This window comes from Hakea prostrata, unplaced genomic scaffold, assembly GCF_041222555.1.
Source record: "Hakea prostrata isolate BN-2017 unplaced genomic scaffold, UWA_Hpros_2 contig_61, whole genome shotgun sequence".
Classification (NCBI taxonomy): Eukaryota; Viridiplantae; Streptophyta; class Magnoliopsida; order Proteales; family Proteaceae; genus Hakea; species Hakea prostrata.
Genome location: NW_028291180.1, coordinates 40,032 through 57,148, shown reverse-complemented (window position 1 = coordinate 57,148; position 17,117 = coordinate 40,032). Strand labels below are relative to the sequence as shown.

Here is a 17,117-nt window from a genome sequence, read left to right as displayed (position 1 = left end):
TATCAAAACCACACGCAATAATTGATGCCTTCACAGGATGAAGGATCTCACTGATACATCTGAATGCACATGCAATACAGTTTCAGAAGCAAGAGGATATGATAAAGGATAACTATTGATATATCTTACCTGATATATCTTACCTGGAGTATACAAAATCAGGAAGTTAATTCTTTCTACCCTGTCTGGCTCAGTCCAATAAATTGGCATCAGCAAACTGCTAACACATATAAAGGGTCAGTGCTTGAATTGATATAGATAGATCACAAGGGTAAGTATTGGATTCTGGAACAAGGCATATTAAACATTCAAATTCAATCACAACTTTGACTATCTGCAGACACATAAAGGTTACTCAACAAGAATTAATAGATGTACGCAACAGACTCATGTCACCTCTTACATGGGAAAAGAAAGAGGACTGGAAAGACTGTTGCTTTGGAATTCAATGTAGCTTATGAAATAATGTTAAGTACTGACGGGGAAGAATAATCTCTAATCAGCACTTGACCGTCCATAAGCAGAACATGATGAACAAAAACCACATTTAGACAAACATTGTATATTGCTGCAGGTGTCAAAAGACCCATCAAGAGAAGGAGGAATCTAAAATCTAAGTAGTGATGGAAGAAGAAAAAGAAGGTTGTAGAAATATTCCATGTTTGGAAACAAGCGGTTTGAGACTTCTACAGTTATCAGGTGCAGCAAAGGAAAAGGTACTCTTCCAAAGAAAACATTTTACCAGTCTCTGTAAAATATGGCTGTAGGCGACAACATTGTAAGGATTACAGGCTGACGAATCTCCTAAGAGGCCAAAGCTTGACCTCCACTAGGGCGACAAAATATTCAAAAGAGTTGTTGGGATCAGACTGACGTGCAAAAAAAATCATTCAGCATAGCCCAACCATTGGAGCTTCTGCATAAACATGATTTAGTTTTCATCACTTCCCAAATAACATATTTGAATGGGGAACAAATGAATTTTAAACACAAATCACCTAGAAACATGGAGAGAGCAGAACAAATTAGAATGACACAGAACACTAATATGATATGATGCTTAGCATCCACAGGCAAAGCTGGAGATATGTCAAAAACACCCCGAACTCATAGCAAGAACTCCCCTCAGTAAAACTTAATTGAAACTTTCCGAATATATTAAAAATTCTAAGATATGACTAACAATTAATTAGACAAAAAGCAGAGAAGGGAAACTAAAATTCACATTTTTATAAAACATTACCATGAAATGACTAACTTGAGCCAACGATACCAAATCTCTGTTTCAACCAAAAGCGACGATCCGGAACATAAAAATGCACCCACAGGAATCCACAAGGTAAAATCGAAATGCAACAGCACATAATGTACAATACACAATGAGATACAGCAAACTTGAGATAAAGTTTTGATCTTGTGACCTTTATCCAACCTCTTAACACTCAGTGCAGTGAAAGCTCAGTCATTTATACTAGAATATTAAAAGAACCAGGAAAAGAAAAACAGAGCCAATAGAAAGAAATTTAAAAAACCAGTAAAGCTTAGAGGATTCCAACCCTTTTCAGATCATTAAACCATATAAAGCCCTGTACTACGATGCAACGAAGAACAGTCGTTCTCATCAACCTAAGTGTCATTGATGGCTGTTTAAGGAGATCTCTCTTACAGGAATGGTGGTTTAACCAAATGCTCCGCAAAAACTCACATGAACAGAATCAAGCTTTTGTCAACGAAGGATCCCCAGAAGCTAACACGCATATCTACTTGCTGTTTTCTAAAGAATCACTAATCGACGAGAGCTCCTCTGCGCTCTATATGTGGCTCCAACACCATATCTCATGCTCTTCATCCCTCCCTGGTCCCTCCATGCTGCTCTTATATGAATGGTAAACCGTCTGTAGATGGTTTGATCGTTTGATGTTCAGAATCTCACCGTCCGTATTAGGGTTACGGTTTCGCAGAGGCTTGTTACTTCTGGTTCAGAAATAAATGGTAAGCAAAGGAAATTCTAGAGAAAAGATCCGGGTTTTAGTTTTACTCTTTTCTACTCAACGGCTGCGCACGGGTGTGCCCCTTCGGATCCCTAATATTGATCTTGCGGGTTGCTACCAAAAAAAAATTCTTTTTTTTTTCTTTTTTTGGAACTGAGGTTCATCCGGACCAGCTTGCGCGCACCACAATTTACATCCTGGGGTGAGCTTTTATATTAATGCCGCCGAGTGGGTGCGAACCCAAGACCTCCCTAGGAAAGTTGGGCTTTTAACCGCTTTAACATACCACCTTTGGCTACGCTTGTACGCACCACGATTTACTTCCCCTAGGGGATGAGCTTTTTTTTTTGTTTTTGGGTAGAGGTTGTACGGTGTCTTACTACGAGGGGTTTGATTAGTAAGAAAAAGACCAACGCATGGCTCAGTTGGTAGAAAGAAGAAAAAAAACCAACCAACTTCTCCTAGGGGCATCGACTGATGTGGGAATATGTGAAGAAGAAGAGGCTATAAAAGAATGCGTCTTCCTTCTTCTTTAATCATCCCAAATATCTTCTCTCTTAGATATTTCTTTATTTATAGTGGAGTTTTCTCTCTTGCCCATATATTATTGTGTCTTTCTTTTCTCTTAGTTGTTATTATTGTGTTCTTCTTTTATCTTATTTGCTGATTGTTCTATTCGGTGGGTTCTTCATAACCCGACAAAGGGCATCGAGCAAGGTTTTTCTGAAGTATGCTCTGTGGTTGCAGCATAGTCTGAGCTTCCACATCAGAAAAGGAAAATTCCTTGGGGGGTTTGTTTGTTTGGTTTAGGGTGTGAGTATCTACTTATAGTATGCTCTGTGATTGCTACTTAGGTGGATCCTTCACATCAGAAAATAAGTAAGATATTGTTTTTCATCCTACGAAGGTGCTGCAGAAGTCGCAATTTCACGTGGTTTCTTTTCGGGTATCCTAGAAAGGTGTATTGGGTGATTTAGTGCATGTCTAGGAAAATTTTGTCTAAGGAGTCTGGTTTTTAAGCGGACCGCTTGTGTCCCTCCAGTCTTTCCTGGAAATTTTCCTGGTGCATTTTGGTTTAACCATATACCAGTTGGAGATAACCTGAGAAAACAAGTTTCACGTGAAATAGTGGGAGTTATTCTGCAGCCAACAACAGTTCGTGATAGAAGCAATGGCAGCAAAAATCGACATCGGCAAGTTTGACGGCACGAAATTCTCATTATGGAAAATGAAGATGAAGGCATTATTGATAAAAAATAATCACTGGAAGCCATCGGTGTTCAGCCGGCGGAGTTCACAGACAACGAAAAGTGGAACAGAATAGATGCGATCGCTCTTTCTGATTTGCATATAGCATTATCAGATGATATTTTATGGGGCATAGAAAGGGGCATAGAAGAGAAGAAAACTGCAAAGGAGGTTTGGGATCACCTCATCAAATTGTATGAAGCCAAAATCACTTCACCTCATCAAATTGTAGATAAGGCAGAAACATCTCAAGGGTGCGTTGCTGAAGGAGATATTCTTTACAAATGAATCAAGAATGGCAGCCAAGGATAGATTGGAATATAGTGATGCTTGGATCTTGGATTCGGGAGCAACATGGCACATGACCTCTCGCAGAGATTGGTTTCAAACTTATGAACCTATCTCTACAGGGTCTGTGTACATGGGAAATGATCATGCCTTGGAGATTGTTGGAGTTGGCACCATCAAGTTGAAGATGTACGATGGTATGGTACGCACTATTCAAAATGTGCGGCATGTGAAGGGCTTAAAGAAGAATCTATTGTCTTTGGGACAATTAGATGAAATTGGGTGCAAGACACGCATCCAAAATGGAATGATGAGGATCGTCAAAGGAGCGCTAGTTGTAATGAAAGCTGAAAGGGGCGCTGCAAATTTGTACGAAGTAATGGGAGAAACATGTCTGAAGGCAGAAGCATCAATTGCATCAATCGGTACTGCAGAAGAGATGACAAAAGTGTGGCATCGAAAATTGGCCCACATGTCAGAGCAAGGGTTGAAGGTTCTCGCAGAACGAAATTACTCCGGGTCTCACAAAGGTTTCATTACCCTTTTGTGAGCACTGTGTTACAAGCAAGCAAGATAGATTGAAGTTCAATGCATCTGATTCCAGGAGTAAAAGTGTTCTGGAATTAGTTCACTCTGATGTATGGCAAGCACCGGTTACATCTCTGGGAGGAGCAAGGTACTATGTATCTTTCAATGTTGGGTGTTTCCTATCGGAAGAAGTCGATGTGTTTTCGCTTTTCAAAACATTCAAAGCGCAAGTTGAACGAGAAACGAGAAGAAAATCAAGTGCCTCGGAGACAGACAATGGCGGTGAATATACGAGGGATGACTTCTTTGAGTTTTGTAATCAAGAAGGCATCAAGAGACAACTCACGGTGGCTTACACTCCTCAACAGAATGGAGTAGCAGAGCGGTTGAATAGAACTCTACTCGAAAGAACGAGAGCCATGTTGAGAACTGCAAGTATGGCTAAGTCCTTTTGGGCGTGTCCGTAAACACCGCTCGTATGTGATTAATCGATCACCAACAAGATCGATTGATTTGAAGACACCGATGGAGATGTGGATCGGCAAGCCGCTTGATTATTCACGCCCGCACACATTTGGGAGTCCTGTGTACGTGATGTATCATCCCCAAGAAATTTCGAAGTTGGATCCAAAATCCGAAAATGCAGATTCTTGGGAAATGCTTGATGGAGTCAAGGGGTATCGATCGTGGGATCCCACGCCCACAAAGTCGTCATCAGCAGAGATGTCATTTTTGCGAGAAGATAAGCTGCAAATGGAAGATGTGAGTAGCATTTCAATAGAAATTCCGGAGAGTACAACAGTTCAGAGGAGGAAGAGAAGTCTAATCCAGAAAATTCTTCCGGAGCGAGAATCGAAAAATGAGGAACAAGTACCGAGTTGAGTCTACAACTCGTAGAAGTTCGACGGTCACCTCGTGAAAGACATACACCAACCTGGCAGTCTGATTATATTATGGAGAGCAACATTGCATACTGTCTTCTAACAGAAGATGGTGAGCCATCAACATTCAGAGAAGCGATTGATAGCTCAGAAGCGTCACTTTGGATGGCAGCTATGCAGGAAGAACTAGAAGCTCTTCATAAGAATAAGACGTGGGAGCTTGTACCTTTACCGCACGGAAGGAAGCCCATTGGTAACAAATGGGTTTACAAGATCAAACGAAACAGTGATGATCAAGTAGAGCGGTATCGTGCAAGAATGGTGATCAAAGGATATGCTCAGAAAGAAGGTGTTGATTTCACGAAATCTTTTCTCCAATGGTTCGACTTACTACCGTCCGGATAGTTCGGCACTTTGTGCTACGTTTGATCTACTTCTTGAGCAGTTAGATGTAAAAACTGCATTTCTTCATGGAGATCTTGAAGAAGAAATCTATATGCTCCAACCAGAAGGTTTTGAAGAACCAGAAAAGGGGAACTTGGTTTGCAGGTTGAACAAATCTCTATACGGCTTAAAACAGGCGCCAAGATGTTGGTATAAGAGATTTGATTCCTTCATATTGAGCCTTGGATACAACAGACTTGCTTCAGACCCTTGTGCGTATTACAAGAGGTTTGGTAATGATGATTTCATCATTTTACTGTTGTATGTCGATGATATGTTGGTGTCAGGCCCCAACAAAGATCGGATCGTAGAATTAAAGGCTCAGTTGGCTAGGGAATTTGAAATGAAGGATCTGGGACCCGCAAACAAGATTCTAGGGATGCAAATTCACCGAGACAGAAATAATAGGAAGATTTGGCTATCTCAGAAGAGTTACTTAAGGAAAGTCTTGCGCCGCTTCAATATGCAAGACTGTAAGCCAATTTCTACTCCTCTTCCTGTTAATTTCAAGTTATCCTCAAGTATGTGTCCTAGCAATGAAGCAGAGAGGATGGAGATGTCTCGAGTACCGTATGCATCAGCAGTGGGAAGTCTGATGTTCGCTATGATATGTACAAGACCGGACATTGCACATGCAGTGGGAGTGATTAGTCGGCATATGGGGAATCCAGGACAAGAGCATTGGATTATAGTGAAGAGGATCATAAGATACATTAAAGGAACCTTGGATGCTGCTTTATGTTATGGAGGATCTGAATTTACTGTCAGAGGATATGTTGATTCTGATTTTGCAAGGGATCTTGATAAAAGGAAATCCACTACTGGCTATGTGTTTACAATTGCAGAAGGAGCTGTGAGCTGGGTATCTAAACTACAGACAGTTGTAGCACTGTCTACAACAGAAGCTGAGTATATGGCAGCTACACAAGCTTGTAAAGAAGCAATCTGGATAAGAAGATTCATGGAAGAACTTGGGCACAAACACGAGAAGATTCTCTTGTATTGTGACAGTCAGAGTGCCTTGCACATTGCAAGGAATCCAGCTTTTCATTCTAGGACAAAACACATAGAAGTACAATATCATTTTGTTCGTGAAGTGGTGGAAGACGGAAGGGTGGATATGCAGAAAATCCACACGAAAGAGAACCTAGCAGATGCATTGACAAAAGCAATCAATACTGGCAAGTTCATTTGGTGCAGATCCTTGTATGGCTTGACAGAGACATAGACAGCATGGTGGTGGCAAGATAGAGACTGGTGTGGAGATTGATTGGTTCTCAATCTAATCTCCAAGTGGGAGATTGTTGTAATATTAGTCCCACATCGACTGATGTGGGAATATGTGGAGAGGAAGAGGCTATAAAGAAAGACACAATAATATATGGGCAAGAGAGAAAACTCCACTATAAATAAAGAAATATCTAAGAGAGAAGATATTTGGGATGATTAAAGAAGAACACATCGACTGATGTGGGAATATGTGGAGAGGAAGAGGCTATAAAAGAATGCGTCTTCCTTCTTCTTTAATCATCCCAAATATCTTCTCTCTTAGATATTTCTTTATTTATAGTGGAGTTTTCTCTCTTGCCCATATATTATTGTGTCTTTCTTTTCTCTTAGTTGTTATTATTGTGTTCTTCTTTTATCTTATTTGCTGATTGTTCTATTCGGTGGGTTCTTCATAACCCGACAATCAAGGTGTGCAATCAAGTAGCCTGAGCAAACCCTAGGTCAAAAAATAAAAATAAACCAATGTCTCGTGGTGTGAAGTAAAAAGTTTGAAACTCTTTAGCACCAGGGGCAAAGCCCTACTTTATATTTCAATTATTCATATAAGCTACCCCTGAAGATATAGTAAAAATGCACATAAGGTAGCCAAAGCAAACCTCTACTCCAAAAAGAAAGTGGGTTTGGGGGGGAGTTGTACGAGATCCTTAATGTAGTATGATATCAATTCAATACAAAAAGTCAACATAAAAGGTTAAGAACTGCATGTGTATATGCACGTGACCATACATGTAGGGAAAGAAGGAAAATTTATTGAAAATCAATTTTTAGTTGTATTGTATCTCTTTACGTTGATACTTGAATTGGCATACAAAGAGTCACATTTTTACTTCGATTAATAGTAACTTTAGTTGTGACACATCCTTCTTAATACAAAATTGGAACCTTAACCTAGTTATTGCATTGAAACAAAATGATCCAAGCAATGAAAACTTAAGTACCCATTAAAATCTGGAAGATGACAATATATAAGAAAACAATGAATTAGTCATTATATACCCCTGCACATAATAGAGTAGTTGAGTCAATGTTTTTTACAAATGTTGAGATCTCAGTATTATTTAATGTTGGTATTGCACTGTTGGCTTGGAAATCTTTGTTTGTTGTATCAACAGAGAAAGGGGATAGATGGAGGTCCCTGATCCATTTATGAATAATAGCCAGTACCTTGTAGGGGTTAGGTCGGTTACCCCTAAAAACCACATAATTTCTTTCCTTCCAAATAAAATAACTTGTAATTATGAAAACTTGAAAAACCCATCGCTTTGCTATGTTGTGTAGTCGTGGATCGACTAGAAAACTTTTACACAGGTGCAAAATTGAATCTGCGGCCAGATGTTCCGTTCTTAGACCTATGGGTCCTGCAGCCCATACTCTCTTTGTCCATTCACAGGAGATGAACGTATGTCAATCTGACTCCGTCTTGTTGCCACACATGTCACATGCAGACACCGTATTTGACCACTTGGATAACACAGCTTTAACTGGTAGCCATGCATTCAATAGACGCCAAAAAAAGGATTTAAACTTAGGATGGAGCGGTAACTTCCAAAAGAAATTCCACCATTGGGAGAACTCATTTAGTTCCAGTGACTGTGACTGTTTCATCAAGGCTTGTTTTACCTTTTCTTTACTAAAATTGTATTGTCTTTTAAAAAAATGTACGATGTTACAATATTTCTTTTGCAACTTTATTTTCTAATTTACGATTTATAGAACCAAAATTTCATTTATTTCTTAAGTTTGGAATGATTTTCTTTGTCTTCCTTTTATAAGTTGTGATTTATAATTTATTTGATATCCACTAGAAGATTTTCCTTTTTCTATTCGAAATTTTTTTTAAAAATGGGAAAGTTTATAATGATTTTAGTCAACTTTTTTTCATAAATTGTGATTTATAATTTCTATAAAATCTATTGGTTTCCTTTTCATATTGAATTTTACAAATTTTTATAAAATCAAAATGTCTTTTATAATTTTCCTTTTAGTCGGACTTTCTTTTTTTACTTTCCCAATTTCTAACTTGTGATTTGTTTTTATTTGAAACTCATTGGAAAAATTCTCTTTTTGGGAAAAAATTTTCTTTCCTAATTTAAAAAAACTTTTAAAATAGAAAAGTTCATAATGATTTTATTCAAATTCTTTTCCTAAGTTGTGATTTATAATATCTATAAAATCCATTGGTTTCCTTTTCAGATTGAATTTTACAAATTTTATGAAAATCAAAATATCATTTATGATATTAATAAAGACGAAAACTTAAATGAACTTTCCTTTTTTGCTTTCCTAATTCATAACTTGTGAATTGTAATTTATTCAAAATTCATTGGAAAATTTTTCTTTTCTACATTGATTTTATAAATTTGAAAAAAAAAATACAAAGGGCATCAACAATTTGTGAGATAAAAGAAGAAAATGATAAAAGACTTATACAAAAAATAAAAAAAACAGATACAATAGTCACAAAAAAGAGTACATGTTTTTATATAATAGTATGATATATATCATACTTCTGGACTTCTTCTTATCAAAGAAGCCCTCATTTTCTTCCAACATTATATTATGAATCCAACTATTTTTTATTCCTCCTATCTCTCCGAAATTGTTACCGCTCAACGTGGTGGAGGTGGAGGTATAGTAAAAATAAATTTAAAAAATTCAAAACATCAACAACAAATTTATTTTTGTACAAGGGACCAATGTGGGTTACCCTTTTCAAAACTATTAAAAACCTCCTTAGAAATCTCCTTAGAATATCAATTAAAAACATACTCAGAAGATTTTTGTCAATTAAACCTACAATATTTCAAGAATATCATAACAGAAGACACTTTATATCATATCATAGAAAATAATAAGGATATCCTACAAGTTATAAAAAATTTAGAGAAAATAGATATAATAAGTAATGAAAATCTAATAAAACATTGAGAAATAAATATACCCTTGTGTAAATTAGAAATAATAAACCTAGAACATATAATAGATATAGGATAAGTTAAATATACAACTAAAGATAGTGATGAATTTAAAATGCATATAGTAGAATTTATAAAATATAAATTTATAAGAAAATCAAATTCTAGGCATTCTAGTGCAGCATTAATGGTTAACAAACATTCTGAACAAATCAAAGGAAAAAAATAAAATGGTCATAAATTATAAGAAACTAAATGACAATACATATGAAAATTCTTATAAAATCCTAGATAGAGATTATCTCCTTAATTGTATACAAAACTGTAAAATATTTAGTAAATTTGATTGTAAATTCGGATTCCACCAAATGAAAATGCGCCAAAAATCTATTTGATGGACCACATTCACTACAACCGAAAGACATTACAAATATTAGTGACGCCTTTGGCCTTAAAATTTTTCTTTATGTTTTCCAAAATTGCATGGATGAAATATTCTTTAAACATAAAAATTTTGTTATAGTTTACATTAATGATATATTTGTTTATAGTAAAACACCTCAGGAATACATTAGTCACCTAAAAATTATATTTTCAGAATTTATGAATCATGGAATAGTAATTTCCAAAAAGAAAATGAAAATAGGGAAAACATATCAAAATTTTTAGGAATGGAATTAGGAAAAGGAATAATTAAACTACAACCTCATATTGCTACAAAAATTTTATAATTTTTAAATAAATTAACTAGTATTACTCAAATAAGTTCATTTTTAGGGTTAGCAAACCAAGTTAGGCCTTTTATTCCTAATTTAGGAAAAATATTAAGACCTTTATATCAAAAAACTTCCCCTGATGGAGAACATAGATTGAATAATCAAGACATAAAACTTATCCAAAAAATTATAAAATTATTTAAGGGCCTGTTTGGTTACATGAATCCAGAGATTTCAAATCTCTAGATTCACAAATGGGAGATTTATACCCGTTTGGTTGTGTGAATCTCTGGATTCATGAAATCTAGAGATTCACATTTTTACACTAAAAACGTGAATCTGTAGATTTATGGGTATGAGGTGAAACCCAGAGATTTCACTTCTACTATAAAAACATTAAACATTTGAATCATGACTCATAAATGTTTTTTTTAAGATGAATCTATAGATTTCATTCCAAAGCTTTAGGCTAACCAAACAGTTAATTTTATGAACCATGACTCCATAGATTTGAAATCTATAGATTTGAAATTTAGAGATTTTTGAAATCTCTAGACTCAAGTAACCAAACAGGCCCTAAAAACATATCACCATTAAGATTACTCACTAAAAAAGATTATAGAATTTTAGAAACTAATGGATGTGAAGAGGATGGGAAGCCGTCCTCAAAATAAAACCATCTAAATATCATTCTAAAACTACAGAACAAATATGTAGATACAATTCAGGAAAATTCTCTATCAAAATCTTAACATCTGTCGAATATGAAGTAGATGCCCTTATCAAAAGACTAGAATCAATGAAAAATTTTCTTACAAATCAGCCATTTATAATAAGAACTGACTGAGAGGCTATAGTAAAAGCATACAAAAATTATAATGAAAAAAAAATCCAGCATAGAAGATTGGTCATACTTAGAACACATTTTTATAATAGAAGGAATCAAATCAAAATTAAACATATAAGGGACAATGATAATAAAGCAATTGATTTATTATTTAGGATAAATCAAATACTAAAAGACTCAAGATGAGTGCACAAGACAGACTAAAAGATCTAAAATCCATACATAGACTATAAAAGAAAATAAGAAATAAAGAATCTGAATTAAATTTTATAATAAGAAGAATTGTTGGAATAGCTTATGATAAATCCATACATATCATTCTAGAAGATCAAACTTAATAAAATTAATAACCAAACATTTGTATATAATATGAAATATATCAAATGAAAAAACTTCTATCTTATAGACAAAATGAGCTAGCTAATTTTGCTGTTTAATGTTGCATGATGATAAATTCTTACAAATTTTTCTTAAAAGATAGTCATCCATTTCTCAAGATCATCAGTTAGACTCCCCACCTATATCTTCTCCCCTCACAACAAATCAATCACAATTTTCGAGTATAACTAACATACTTGCTTCAAGGAGGATCTTACCCTCCAACATTACAAGCAATTCAAATGCCTCATCATCATATTCTCCTGTCACTAGGACCCATAATATCATAATATAAGTTTATTTGTAGGATCTCCAAGATCACAATCACCACCATAAACAATCAAATTTGGTCTTCATATTCTTCTTAAGAATATCAATATGAAGTTTGCCAATCACAATAAATATAGGATCAATGACGAAGAAAATTTTTCCTTAATAATCTTTGGCAATCCATCAATATAAGTGCTGGAAACAAAAAGCTTCAACTAGCTGTAGCAAATACTCTTAATGCAGTAGCATTATTCTTTGATCAAGCCAGAACAAAAAGAGGAAAATCTAAAATCCATGTAGTATTTGAAGGCACCACAAAAGGCATTATTCCTTGACTGGAAAAATGTCGTTCAAGCAATACAAGACTACCAAACTCTAAAATATAAAATATACGACACTCAAAGAAGCCACTATGCACTTATATTGATTTTCTAGTTGCATTTATGATTTTACAAACATAATTTGTAAATTTAATATTTTATAACTATTAGAAATTTTAAAGGTTGGAGAAGAAGAATAGAAAGAGATAATGGAGAAAATTTTGGTTTTTTTATTTATTTTTTATTTTTTATTTTTTATAGGAAGAATTTTCATAGTTTCCATTACATATTACATATATCAATAATCAAATTGAAGGGTGCATGCAAATGGGAATTCTTCCTAGGGGTGAAGAACAATATTACAAATGAACAACAAGGTGAAAATCCTTTTCCATAAAAGTTGGAATTATAGATTAATATTAGCTTGCAACTGACAAAAATACATTAGTATAACATTGTGTCATTCATTTGAAGGAAAATTTGAAATCATCTCCAACTCAAAGCCTTTAGTTTAGATGGTTCCAAGAGTGCTCTAGTGTAGGCAACAGTCGAAGAAAAATTATTTTTGACCTTCCTTACATAGGTCCTCTTTGTGAAGTTATTGTAATCATTTTTTCAATTGCATCTAAGATTTGCTGGTACAACAACAAGGATGTCAATACCTAAAATTCCATTAATAAGATATTATGGGAATTTGTTCTTTTTATCAATGAAAAATAAAAAAGAAAAGATTTACTCTATAATGGCCATTTAATTTTGGGGTTCAATTGTTGACTCCTCAATTGCTTCAAAGAACAATCTTGCTCATTTTAAATTGAATCCTCATGAAATTGCTCTACTTCTTAGTCACTCATCCTTGGAAGATGTAACCCTCTAAGAGGCCGACAGGTGCCACCTCATCTTGAGAAAGATATATCATTCCTCTCCTAGCACCAAGGTAACACAAGAAGAGGAAAATTGTGTAAACAATACTATAGATATTTTCAATAGATTCAGGAGTCTTGCAGGATTTGAAACAAAACAACCAAAGGATGATATATAAACATTTTAATCTTAAGTTTATGGTTAAAAGCTCTTTAAAGAAGGCAAATTATAGATGGATGGTTCTTAGCCATGATGATTCTTATGAAGACCGTCTTTCTTCCTTCTCTTCCTTTCCAGTGGCAAAAGGATTCTGTTGAGACGAAAAATAAGGATTATAAGAATGATGAAGAAACAAGAAGCAGTCACCCAAAAATACAATCAATAAACACCAATTGCCTCAAAGTTGTAATAAATGTGGTATTTTTATCCACCCACAAACAATACGTTATATTCTTCATTCTTGGGACTAAGTGTGACCAGTGCAAGCTGGTCTCCAAATTAAGACAACTATTGACAAGCTAGTCATTGAAAAAATGAAGTAAATTAAGCACTCCAGCTGTGTGCAAAAGTTGGAGCTTTGTGACCCATTAGCTGCATGTTTTTCGCCTCTGGAATAAGTATCTTCTTACCAAGAGAAGAAAAAAAAAAAGCATGTTGCTCTGAGTGTGACAAAAGCATAAATTAAACTATCATTATTCAACAAAAAGTCAGGGTGAGACTATATACTTCTTCACTTTATCTCATCCCATGTTTTTGTTTATGTAGATGATATTGTTATTATGGGGAGCAATCACACAGGCATCAATATTGTCAAGAAAAACTTGAGAAGAGAATTTGTGTCACACCCCACCCAGCCAGATCCGGCCATACCCGAATACCCGTGGGGGTGATATACCGCATGACCTAGGTTCAGTGACAATTCCGTACAACACAAGATATAGCATAATTAAAAGAACAAGAATAAATCAAGTTCAAGTATAAAGTTATCAAACTTGATTGATCAAAAGGTTACAGTCATCCATATATCTAAAGTTAATCAAAATGGACATCAGAGTTTGAAGGAAGCATAGTTTGTTGCAACGAAAATTAAATTAAACTAATTCCCTAATGGAATCCAACCTCATAAGAATAGTTTTTGCACGGGCATGAAGCTCCATGCATGTCTACATCTTCTTCAGTCACTCCTTCAAGAAAGCCTGCCGACAACGAATCCTCCACTTGGAAGGAGTCCTCATAACCTGCACAATATTCTAATAGACATAGACATATAAAAAGGAATGAGTTCAACAGAACTCAGTGATGTCAACTCAACATCTTATTATACATTTGTCCACAAGATTCCACATCATATCATGCATTCGTACACAAGATTCCACATCACACATATAGCTTGAGTATTGATAATGTAATTAATGATAGTGATATGATGTATGAATGATTATGATATTATGCTCCTAACTCTATCATGAGGTCTCTATGGTAGACACGCATTAAGTTTGTACACCAATCTCCTTTGGGCGGTCTCAATCACTCTCCCTCAACAAGAGACGTCTATTGGGTTCTCCGCGGTTGTTGGGTAAAGTCCTGTCAAGCCATGGGTGGGGTATAGGTCACCACTCTCTCACATCACCGTTTGGTATGAGATTGGCGCGTGTCAAGGATAATCTTAGCCTAGTGCAAAGTCATACGGTCTCGTACTACATATGGTTCGGATGTCTCCCCTCATGCCTAGTGCCCTTTTGGTTCAATACCTTTCCACCTATGAATGGAATCCTCAACGGGAGGCATCTGTTGGATCCCATTCCTTAACCCAGTGGTCGTCCACATATAATGGACAGGATGCTCTCCATGTCCTCTTACGGATCATTTCACCAGTCTTGAGCGCTCAGGAGCCCTTATCTATTATATGCAACCCTACCTCCCTATGATGATAGTGGGCCTGCTTGACGCTCAGGACCCAGCCACTAACATCACGGGTTAACCAGCTTCAATACCCCTGCCGGAAGGGTAGTAGTACTCATGAGATTACCTAGCCAAACACTTCTAGACACTTAGCAATCATGTACTTAAGTCTAGATGCATACTCATGTAAGTTCACTAGGGTAATGGGCGAACCCACAACCCTAGTTTGAAACATAAAATAAAAAGAGTAATTTATTCAACATCATCCATATATCTTCATATCAATAATTTAGAATTTGAAGATAAAAGAAAACACTCAATCCATTCAATCTCATCCATCTCATACATTCTCATATTGTTTTCAAAGAATATTGAGAATAGAAGCAAAGATACTTGCTTACCTTTCATTCGTGCAAAGTCCCACACATAATCACAAGATAATAAATATTAAAGCAAGGCAATATATCAATAATGAAATTTAATTACATAATTAACCATGCAAAATAAGGTTGAGTATATTCCTCACCTTTTTAGCTAGCATAAGCTCTCCAAAGTTCCACAAAGTCACACTTACGAGTTGGTGATTATAATCAAAATAAACCTAATCATGTAAGAGGATCATTAGACATAAATTAGAAGTCAATTGGGTTTTAATAGAATTCCCAAAATCACCCATCAAAAGCTTAATCTGCCAACTAGTTTTGAACCCACCTTTCTCAACCTAGTTTCGGAAAAAATCAAATTTCACCATCGATTTGAAGTCGAATCGAAACGAAACTTTAGGAATGTCTAATTCGAAGCAATAGGGTCCTAAGTATACCTTCAATTTGATCTAATTCCATCTTAATCAAAAAGCCCCAATTTTGGGCTCTCGCGAGTGCTCTCGGCTGGGTCTGAGAGCCAAAATGCAAAATCGTTTGCAACGACTCACACAAATAACTTACAAACCAAAGGGAAACATAAATGAAACTATTTGCAAGCATTCAAAACACCTATCAAGCAACAACTACTCAAATCTATCATTTATTGCGAAGAACTACTCCAAAAACTAAGCTTAAAGAAGAGGGTTTGATGATTCTTACCTTTCCTAACGTTTCCGCAATGATCCGGGTTAGCACGCGTCCAAATGGTTAAGATACTTCCTCTCCCTTGGTTTCTCCTCCACCTTGAGCCTCAGCCTCGTACTAGCCTTCTAAAATGCGAGTATGAGAGGTTAGAAACTCAAAATAGGGTTTTAAACATGAAAAACCCGATTCTGCCCCGAAGCTGGAAAATGGCTTGGGGTTGGGGCGGTCGACCGGCCGTTCAACCGGTCCTAGGTTGACCCCTCAAATGGACTCTGATTTTGGTGATTTTTGACTTGTTGGAAAGGTCTTTTGACGATCTTCGATTTGATACCTTATTTGCGTCAATCGGATTCTCCATCGCCGATCTACGGACATTCCAAAATCACCCTTTTTACACCATCGAGATTAATCTTTTTCTTCACTTAAACTTTAGGAGAGTTGATGAGTCATCACAAGCGTCATCCACCATCATTGGTTCCATTTCCAACCCTTCGGGCTCCACTTAAATGGCCTACATTTTTCGTCAACTCGAGGCCCGGTTTTCTCGATTTTGAAGCCACAGGTTAAAGGGGTAGAAATTCGGGGGATTTCACAATTTGACATCAAAGATGTAACAACCCTCGTATTTCTAACCCGGAATCCGTATTGCAGGTCTGATAACCAGAAGGTCTATTCCAGTTAAGTTGTGGAATATCCGGATTGAAGTCCATGATCCATACCCTGAACCCATGGATCTGGATTCTGATAGTAAAGAACCTGTCTTGCTGGGAAGTTGGATCCTTGGTAGAAGGCAAGTGGTGTTTGAAGATGTCCAGATTAAAGGTAAGATCTCCCCCATGTGTAGTTTAGGGTTAGGTTGAGGTTGGGAGTTAACCCTTTGAGCAAAGCACCCAAGTGCAGCAATGTACTAGGGGGTGGTTGCTTAAGGCGGTTGATTGGCCAATCAACCACTCCAAGTGACCGCCATGGTCTACTTGCGCGATTTTGCCCTAAATTGCCCCTATCCTCTATCAATAGCAAATCCCGTGTTTTTAACTCATTATTATGGTCAGAATTGCTACTATGGACGTCTAGGAGGCAATGGACACGTGCTGGAAGGTGAGGAAAGCTTGGATTGCGATTTGGATCTATTTCCCTCGTCTATTTGTAAATCTGGTTGAGGTAAGTG

General features: G+C 36.1%; 1 non-coding gene across 1 annotated transcript; it reads right to left on the bottom strand.

The window, feature by feature from the left end:
* Window positions 1-857: 857 nt before the first annotated feature.
* On the bottom strand, window positions 858-953 carry LOC148999037 (small nucleolar RNA Z122). Its single transcript, XR_016171053.1, has one exon. It is a non-coding gene; the product is annotated as a small nucleolar RNA Z122 (small nucleolar RNA).
* Between the last annotated feature and the right edge of the window lie 16,164 nt (window positions 954-17,117).